Here is a 10,285-nt window from a genome sequence, read left to right on the forward strand (position 1 = left end):
AATCGGCACTCCCTGCAGTGGAAGAGCAGAGTCCCAGCCACTGGACCACCAGGGAAGCCCCTATTTTCCCTATTTTTTTCCTCAAGGAGGAAATTGTTGCCAACAGTGCCAACAGGTGATCGCACCTATCGGAGAAAGACTGCTGGAAGCACCTCTCTCACCGTACAGTGATGAGTGAAAGTCACTGTTAAAGAGATGGGACTACCCAGACCACCTGACCGGCCTCCTGAGAAATCCGTATGCAGGTCAGGAAGCAACAGTTAGAACTGGACATGGAACAACAGACTGGTTCCAAATAGGAAAAGAAGTACGTCAAGGCTGTATATTGTCATCCTGCTTATTTAACTTCTATGCAGAGTACATCATGAGAAATGCTGGGCTGGAGGAAGCACAAGCTGGAATCAAGATTGCCAGGAGAAATATCAATAACCTCAGATATGCAGATGACACCACCCTTATGGCAGAAAGTGAAAGAGGAGAGTGAAGTTGGCTTAAAACTCAACATTCAGAAAACTAAGATCATGGCATCTGGTCCCATCACTCCGTGGCAAATAGATGAGGAAACAATGGAAACAGTGACAGACTTTATTTGGGGGGGACTCCAATATCACTGTAGATGGTGACTGCATCCATGAAATGAAAAGACGCTTGCTCCTTGGAAGAAAAGTTATGACCAACCTAGACAGCATATTCAAAAGCAGAGACATTACTTTGCTAACAAAGATCCATCTAGTCAAAACTATGGTTTTTCCAGTAGTCATGTATGGATGTGAGAGTTGGACTATAAAGAAAGTTGAGCGCCGAAGAATCAATGCTTTTGAACTGTGGTGTTGAAAAAGACTCTTGAGAGTCCCTTGGACTGAAAGGAGATCCAACCAGTTCATCCTAAAGGAAATCAGTCCTGGGTGTTCATTGGAAGGACTGATGTTGAAGCTGAAACTCCCATACTTTGGCCACCTGATGCGAAGAACTGACTCATTGGAAAAGACCCTGATGCTGGGAAGGATTGAAGGCAGGAGGAGAAGGGGATGACAGAGGACGAGATGGTTGGATGGCATCACCCGCTCGATGGACATGAGTTTGAGCAAGCTCTGGGAGCTGGTAATGGACGGGGAAGCCTGGCGTGCCGCGGTCCACGAAGTCACAAAGAGTCAGACACAACTGAGCCACTGAACTGAACTGACTGATCAAGATAGTACTTTTTTTTTTGCTGCACCACACAGCTTACAGAATCTTAGTTTTTCAATCAGGAGTGGAACCCTGGCCACGGCAGTGTAAGTGCCAAGTCCTAACCACTGGACTTCTAGGGATATTCAACATTTAAAAAAATTTTTATTGTGGTAACATATCCATAACACAAAATTTATCATTTTTAACCATTTAAAATGTACAGTTCAGTAGCATTAAGGACATTCATATCTTTGTGCAAACATCATCACCATCCATCTCCAGAACTTTCTTATCTTTCCAAACTGAACTCTGTCCCCTACAAACACACTCCCTTTCCCCCTTTCTTTCTTGCCTGGCTTAGACTGCAAGCCCTCCACTTTATCTGGTACCTTGCATGCACCCTCAACACCCAATACCCCTTTGGTGGTATTGGTCTGGCAAATCGCAATCTGGCAAAATCAGGCTCTTCACCTGCCCTGTGTCTGCAACCAGGCAGCTGAATGGAACTGGTTAAAACAGGCAACCAGGTGGAGTGGCCTCTTTTACGTTAACAATCGTAAATCTGAGTGCGATCTTAGCACCACCCGCAGTGTTTCCTAAATTCTCTTGAACCCCCACAGTCCAAAAGTTCAGTGTCATGCCTTCTAATCCAAACAAACCTCTTGCACTCGGGTAGTGACCTCACGCATCTAACTGAGAGAAGAGAAGCCATCAGTATAAAGGTTGCCTCTTCCCGCCTCTGCTGCCACCCACCGACCTGCATCTGTTTTCACTTACGAGGCTGCCTGTCCACAAAAATGGATGAATTGCAAGGACTTTGCTCCTCAATTCCCTTCTCTCTCCCTGTCCTAAAGTTTCCCTCTCTACTAGATAATTCCCTTCAGCACACATGCCCTAATAGGTCCCATATTTAAAATCCCTTTCTTGGCCATCCAAATCCCACTCAGTTTTTAAAAGATGTATTTTATTGAAGTATAAATGATTTACAATGTTCTGTTAATTTCTGCTATACAGCAAATTGATTAAATTATATGTATGTGTGTGTATATGCGTGTGTGTATATATGTATAGTCTTTCCAGGTGGCTCATGGGTAAAGAACCCTCCTACCAATGCAGGAGATGTAAGAGACACTTCCTGACCTTCCTGGGTCAGGAAGATCCCCTGGAGGAGGGCATGGCAACCCACTCTAGTATTCTTGCCTGGAGAATCCCATGGACAGAGAAGCCTGGTGGGCTACAGTCCATAAGATCGCAGAGTCAGACACAACTGAAGCGACTTACATGCACGTGTGTATGTATATATATGTACATTTGTACCACAGAGTGTTTTCCAATGAGTCAGCTGTTCGCATCAGGTGGCCAAAGAATTGGAGCCTCAGCTTTAACATCAGTCCTTCCACTGAGTATATCATATGGTATATTGTATGCATGTACCACATCTTCTTTATCCATTCATCTGTCAATGGACATTTAGGCTGTTTCCATGCTTTGTCTATTGTAAATGGTGTTGCTATGAATAAAGGAATCCATGTGTCTTTTTGAATTATGGTTTTCTCTGGATATATAATCCCAAGAGTGGGCTTGCTGGATCATATGGCAACCCTATTTTTAGCTTTTTGAGGAACCTCCATACTGTTTTCCATAGTGGCCACACCAATTTACATTCCTACCAACAGGGTAGAAGGTTCCCCAAATTCTACTCTTTGCTCTGCTGCTGCTGCTGCTAAGTCACTTCAGTCGTGTCTGACTCTGTGCGACCCCATAGACGGCAGCCCACCAGGCTCCCCCGCCCCTGGGATTCTCCAGGCAAGAACACTGGAGTGGGTTGCCATTTCCTTCTCCAATGCATGAAAGTGAAAAGTGAAAGTGAGGTCGCTCAGTCGTGTCCGACTCTTAGCAACCCCATGGACTGCAGCCTCCCAGGCTCCTCCGTCCATGGGATTTTCCAGGCAAGAGTACTGGAGTGGGGTGGCATTGCCTTCTCCTACTCTTTGCTCTGCTACATAGCAAAACTCTCACAGAGTTACCTGTAGTTGCTGCCTGCACTTCCTTACATCCCATCATCCCTCTTTCCCCCCAATTCTTTCTCTAATCTCCTCTCCCAGACTCTCACCCCACCAATTATTGAAAATGTTCTTGTCAATGTCACCCACAGTCTCCATCTCTCCAAATTCAATAGTTGAGTCTCCATCTTCACCTTGCCCATCCTCTACAGCAATATTGGACACAGCTGACTATCCCCTCCACATGGAAACCCTTAATTTCCCCATCCATAAAATGGGCATAGTCGTAATATCTACCATGTCTGGTTATCGTGGGGACTAAATCAAATAACGTACACAAGGGCTTAGACATTTACTGGCCTTGAATTAGTGCTCAGCCCCTGCCAGCTAGTCTTTTTTTTTTTTTTTAAGTTTACAATTTTTTAAAAATAAGTATTTCCTCATTTGGCTGTGTCAGGTCCTAGCTGCGACAATCTTAGCTGTGGCAGGGGGTGGTCTTTAGTTGCGGCATGTGGGATCCAGTTCCCTGACCAGGGAACGAACCCAGGCCCTCTGGACTGGGAGTACAGAGCCCCAGTCACTGGGCCACCAGGGAAGTCCCCCTGTCAGAATCTTAAATACAGTATTTTCACATTTCATGGGAGGATGAGTTCGTGTAATACTTGTCTGTTGTATGGATGGAGATTGTGGGTGACAACGACAAGAACATTCTCTGTAGCTGGTGGGGTGCGAGTCTAGGGGAGGAGATTAGCAAAAGAACCGAGGCGGGAAAAGGGACAATGGGGTATAAGGAAGTGCAGGTAACTTGTCTAATCAAAACTTAGTTTGCAAAAATAAAAACAGATTAAAAAGCAAAAAGACATCAGAGGCGCAAATAAATTTTTTGAAATGGGAAAAGTTAAGGGAGAAGAAGAGGAAGAGTCTCCTATGTTAGAATATTTATTTTTCAGATATATAATTAAAACCAACATCAGAGGAACTTCTTAGTATTAAAATTGCTAATATGTCTTTCTCGCAGGTGTAGAAACAGTGGGGAAATTTCCACCCTTTGGATACATCACTTGCAATTTAGCTCAGGCCAAAGTGGAATTGACTTCCTGTCCTTAATGAACAGAATGTATTCTAATGAAAGAGTCAGGTGGAAACTGAAACAGAAGGGACAGAGAAGGGCCAGCCTCCTTGAATTTGACTCTGGTATCCAACGGAGAGCTCTGAGGATCAGAGTCCATTTGCTTATCTGGGCTTTTATTTTTAATTTGTTTACAATGTGGTGCTAAGAAGTGCTACCCGCCCAAGACCTTGACCACACCCATGGGCTTTACCGGCATTTCGCAGCCTCAGGCAGCTTAAGACCCAGGGGAGAGCACTGGGGGAAGAGTCCCAAGTTCTCTCCTGCCCATGGCAACTCACATCCTGATTCCTGTAATCTAGGATACTGGGGTGGGAAAATCCCTGAATCTCCGTGGCTCAATTACTCAGTAAGCATTGTTTCTCTCAAAGTCTGCTCCGAAGATGACCAGCCTAAGAATATACCTGCAGCTGCTTATTTAAAATGCATATTTCTGAGCCCTTCCCAGACCTAAGGAGTTGACTATCTCTGGGTCACTGGAACTTACATTTTAAACGTCTCCAAGCAATTCTCTTGTGTATTAAAATGTGAGCACTGCTATCGTTAGAGAAGAATTGTTGGCCCTTTTCTCAATTTTAGGGCTTCCCTGGTGGCTCAGACAGTAAGCAAACTGCCTGCAATGCAGGAAACCTGGGTTCGATCCCTGGGTGGGGAAGATCACCTGGAGAAGGGAATGGCAACCCGCTCCAGTCTTCTTGCCTGGAGAATTCCATGGACAGAGGAGCCTGGTGGGCTATAGTCCATGGGGTTGTAAAGAGTTAGATTCAGCTGAGCAACTAACACTTCGTCCATTTTAAAAACTTGCTATTTGATCTAGAGGCAGAATACAGGACTCAGCTCCAAAGAGGCAAGCAGGCAGCCAGGATATATAGGAGTTTTTTCAGCAAAGACCAGGTGTTTAGAACATCAGAAAGATTCCTGTTAATTAAAGAAAACCAGATATCTCCCATTAAGGAATTTAGCGCTTTTCTATGAATGGGAAGATGCAAGAGTCTGCGCTAACTGAAATCATTTCTTTGAAATGCACCTCAGCTCTCTGGGGTCAGTATCCTGCTTATCTCCTTCCTAAATGCCCTCAAGGTGCCCTGAAGTTGGGGGTGACTGCAGCCACTGAGGGTTTGGCAGCCCCTTTGTCTCCATCCTGAGTCCCTCAGGGCTCGACCTTTGGCGCACTGTATTGTGCGGCTTTGATGGCTGCAATAGCCTTTGTTTACTGGTAAGGCAGACAATATTTTTCATCCACACAGACATCAGGAACTCTGGCCTAAAGGGGAAAAGGACAAGAATCAATAGATGGCTCATATATGGTCTTATGCAAAATAGGAATGATGGAGTTGCAAGGGCGCTATCAGAACCAACTGGAGGGACCAGAGCTTCATGGGAGGCTCCCTGGTGGAGGTGGCCCTGAGCTGAGATTAGGAAGACAGACAGGAGCCAGGTGATGGCAGGGAAGGCATGGAGAGGAGACATTCCAGCCCAAAGGAGCAGTATGCCAAAACCTTGGAGGTAAGAGAATTGTAGGGTCATTCAGGAAGCTGAAGGTCATCCAGAAGAGAAAAGATAGAAAAGTTGAAAGGGCTGAGGCCAGAGTTGTTGGCAGGGGCCAGCCAAGAGGGCCATTTGGGGCAAGCTAAGTACCTGTCCTGTGACCACCTGATTCAATTTGTATTTCAGAGAGTTAATTCTGGCTGCAGTGTAGATAGCGACTTGGGAGGGGTAGGATGATTGGTCAGTCCATCAGGGAGGATGGTAGTGTTTGGACCAGATAGGGTGATAGACATGAAGTCAGGAGACTGAGGAAGGGAAGGGACAGGACTTGGGGTCCCAGTGGTAGGCTCAACATCAGAGGCCACCCTCCAAGCCCGAGAAGAGTGTATGCAGCCTTGGCTCACAGCTGCTGTTGTTCGGTTGCTCAGTCATGTCCGACTCTCTGCAACCCCATGGACTGCAGCACGCCAGGCTTCCCTGTCCTTCACCATCTCCTGGAGCTTGCTCAGACTCATGTCCATTGAGTCGGTGATGCCATCCAACCATCTCATCCTCTGTTACCCCCTTCCCCTGCCTTCAATCTTTCCCAGCATCAGGGTCTTTTCTAATGAGTCAGCTCTTTCCATCAGGTGGTCAAAGTACAAAGTACTGGAGCTTCAGCTTCAGCACCAGTCTTTCTAATGAACATTCAGGACTGATTTTCTTTAGGATTGACTGGTTTGATCTCCTTGCCGTCCAAGAGCCTTTTCAGTATGAAAAGGCTCACAACTAGAACAGAGGAATTTCTAAGATGAGAACTTCCAAGATCAATGGAGCATGTAGGAATAGAATTTCAATGACCCATTTTGGTTGTCACTGGTTGTTTCCATCTCTCCCACTAAGAGAAACTCATAAAAGTGGGCTCAGAGGAAGTGCCTGCAATGGGCTTCCAGGGTTCAGGCAGTGCCAGGGCAGTGTCCATTTATGACCGGCAGGGGGCAGCACGACAACTTACAGAAACCAAAATGAGAAATCGTTTCCGACGACTAAAAAAATAACCGCAAACCACCCCCCAACTGAAACGAGGGACGTTTTGGTGATTAATTTGTGCGTTCCAAAGCGATTGATGTGGCTAATTTGTAATTAGCAAGTTTTGCTACAGTTTCAACAGCTTTTCACACCAGGGTATGCCTTGCACCTCTTGTTCGGATTTCTTTTTGTTATTAAACACATATTCTACCTATTACTGCCTCTAGTGTGGATTTTTCTGCCTCTGCGTGGAATGATCTTGGACAGCATTCTCTCAAATTTCTGAGTCTGTTGGCAGAGAGGGGTTTTTAATCGAAGAGACAGTGTAACAAATGTTGAAGTTTTGTTTTGTTTTTGTCATCTACAATTGCTTCATTTCAGCACAATTACTTAAATTATTTAAAAGTGTTCCCTTCCAAACCTGGTCCATAGGCATACATTTTTGCAAAGACATAATCGGAGTCTGTTTTATCATTTTTAAAAAGAAGCTCATATATATATGTTCTGTTCTGCTAAGTATCTAGTCTCTTCTGAGATCTCACCCACTTCCTGAACTTCAAATATCACATTGCCCAGAAAGGCAGCCACATGTTTATCTCCACTCAACCTCCGGTATTTATTCATCCATCCTTCCATCCATCCATTAATTCATTCCATGAACTGTGCTTCGGACTGGGAATACAAATGTGAGAAGAAGGTGTGGTCCTGTTTGGGAGCTTACAGAGCCTTTGGTGGTGGATGGGGAGGGTGGAGAAGTGAACAGACCATTATGCTGCAGTGAGATTGGTGATCCAGTGGGATTTTTGAGGAAGAAACCCTAAAACTGACTTGGGGGCCTGAAGAAAGGGGAGAAGACCAGCTGAGCAGAGGAAACTGCAAATGCAAAGATACAGACACTCAAAACATCGTGGCATCTTCCAGAAACTACAGTGGTTTAATATTGGTAGAGCGTATGTTGGCTGGAGACTGAGACAGTAAGACTGGCAGGCAGGGACCAGATCCGTGAGGGTCTTGCACAGGTCTTAGGCCACTGTCTTGTAGATGATGAACAACTTAGTTCCAATGGGTTTGTCACTCTGCAGCTAGAGTGAGAATGTATTGTGAAGATGAAGAGATAACCAAGGTGTACCCAGTGCTTCAGAATCCCACAGAATCAAGCGGCAGGTGGGATCTTAGTTCCCTGACCAAGGATCGAACCTGCGCCCCCTGCAGTGGAAGCTCTGAGTTCTAACCATTGGACTACCAGGGAAGTCCCTCCAATCCCTAGATTTTAGCAGTGCTGGAAAGTCCCGGTATTCCCTTCTCCAGACGCTTCACCCACGAGCCACACTCTTCTTCATCCCAAGTGTAAATGGCTTCCTGGAGTTCTTTCTTAATGTCTGGGCTTTGCACATGCTGTGCCCTCTCCTGGAGCAATCTTTTCCTCTCGGGCTAACCAGAGTCTGAGTTGAAACCTCTGGCCTCAGTCTTCCCTGGTCCTGGACTAGATCAGGTCCCCTGCTCTATGTCTCAAAGCTGCCCCTCCGGAGTGTTATATTCTCAGCAGTGTGTCTTTCCCTTCAGACTGTGAGCTCTGTGACAGATTATCTTGCTATCTCCAGAGCAGAGGCTCAGCTAACATTGTACACAGCAAGAATGAATGCATGGAGCTTTTGGACAATGTACTTGTTATTTCTACCTGCATATTTCTCAGAATGATGAACCCTACCCTTCCCAGGTAGGGTATCAGTATTTTTCTACCTGCCCCTTCCCAGGATATGCCCCCAAGTCAGCCCCATGACCCCCATCTGCTGCCCAGTCAGCTCCTCCTCTAACTTGCAGATTTCTCTGACCACTCAAAACAGAGGCAACTCTTCCCTCACTTCCTCCTCCTCTCTGCTCAGCAACTGAGTCCTTCCCTTTAATTTCTATTTTTTTTTTTTTTCTGACACCATACTAGAACAGTTTCAAAGTAGGGGGAAAATATGGGTTTTACAACAAGACAGGTCTAGGTTCCAATCTCCGATCTACTATATTTGGGTTTCCTTGGGTGAGTTTCTAACCTCTTTAAGCCTCAAATTCCCAGTTTGTGAAATGGGGATGTTATACACAGTAGAAACACTGTGACTTTAGTACAAGTCAGGAGGTAAATAGATACCTCTTGTTGTTTCCGTGTCAGATATCTCCTGCTTAAAAACCTGAGAGGTTGTTACTTGTCAGATCAGATCAGATCAGTCGCTCAGTTGTGTCTGACTCTTTGCTACCCCATGAATTGCAGCACGCCAGGCCTCCCAGTCCATCACCAACTCCCGGAGTTCACTCAGACTCACGTCCATCGAGTCAGTGATGCCACCCAGCCATCTCATCCTCTGTCGTCCCCTTCTCCTCCTGCCCCCAATCCCTCCCAGTATCAGAGTCTTTTCCAATGAGTCAACTCTTCGCATGAGGTGGCCAAAGTACTGGAGTTTCAGCTTTAGCATCATTCCTTCCAAAGAAATCCCAGGGCTGATCTCCTTCAGAATGGACTGGTTGGATCTCCTTGCAGTCCAAGGGACTCTCAAGAGTCTTCTCCAACACCACAGTTCAAAGGCATCAATTCTTCGGCGCTCAGCCTTCTTCACAGTCCAACTCTCACATCCATACATGACCACAGGAAAAACCATAGCCTTGACTAGATGAACCTTTGTTGGCAAAGTAATGTCTCTGCTTTTGAATATGCTATCTAGGTTGGTCATAACTTTCCTTCCAAGGAGTAAGTGTCGTTTAATTTCATGGCTGCAGTCACCATCTGAAGTGATTTTGGAGCCCAGAAAAATAAAGTCTGACACTGTTTCCACTGTTTCCCCATCTATTTCCCATGAAGTGATGGGACCGGATGCCATGATCTTCGTTTTCTGAATGTTGAGCTTTAAGCCAACTTTTTCACTGTCCACTTTCACTTTCATCAAGAGGCTTTTGAGTTCCTCTTCACTTTCTGCCATAAGGGTGGTGTCATCTGCATAGCTGAGGTTATTGATATTTCTCCCGGCAATCTTGATTCCAGCTTGTGTTTCTTTCAGTCCAGCGTTTCTCATGATGTACTCTGCATATAAGTTAAATAAACAGGGTGACAACATACAGCCTTGACGTACTCCTTTTCCTATTTGGAACCAGTCTGTTGTTTCATGTTCAGTTCTAACTGTTGCTTCCTGACCTACATACAAATTTCTCAAGAGGCAGATCAGGTGGTCTGGTATTCCCATCTCTTTCAGAATTTTCCACAGTTTATTGTGATCCACACAGTCAAAGGCTTTGACATAGTCAATAAAGCAGAAATACATGCTTTTCTGGAACTCTCTTGCTTTTTCATGATCCAGCAGATGTTGGCAATTTGATCTCTGGTTCCTCTTCCTTTTCTAAAACCAGATTGAACATCAGGAAGTTCACGGTTCACATATTGCTGAAGCCTGGCTTGAAGAATTTTAAGCATTACTTTACTAGCGTGTGAGATGAGTGCAATTGTGCGGTA

Source organism: Bos javanicus, chromosome 19 (assembly GCF_032452875.1).
Source record: "Bos javanicus breed banteng chromosome 19, ARS-OSU_banteng_1.0, whole genome shotgun sequence".
Classification (NCBI taxonomy): domain Eukaryota; kingdom Metazoa; phylum Chordata; class Mammalia; order Artiodactyla; family Bovidae; genus Bos; species Bos javanicus.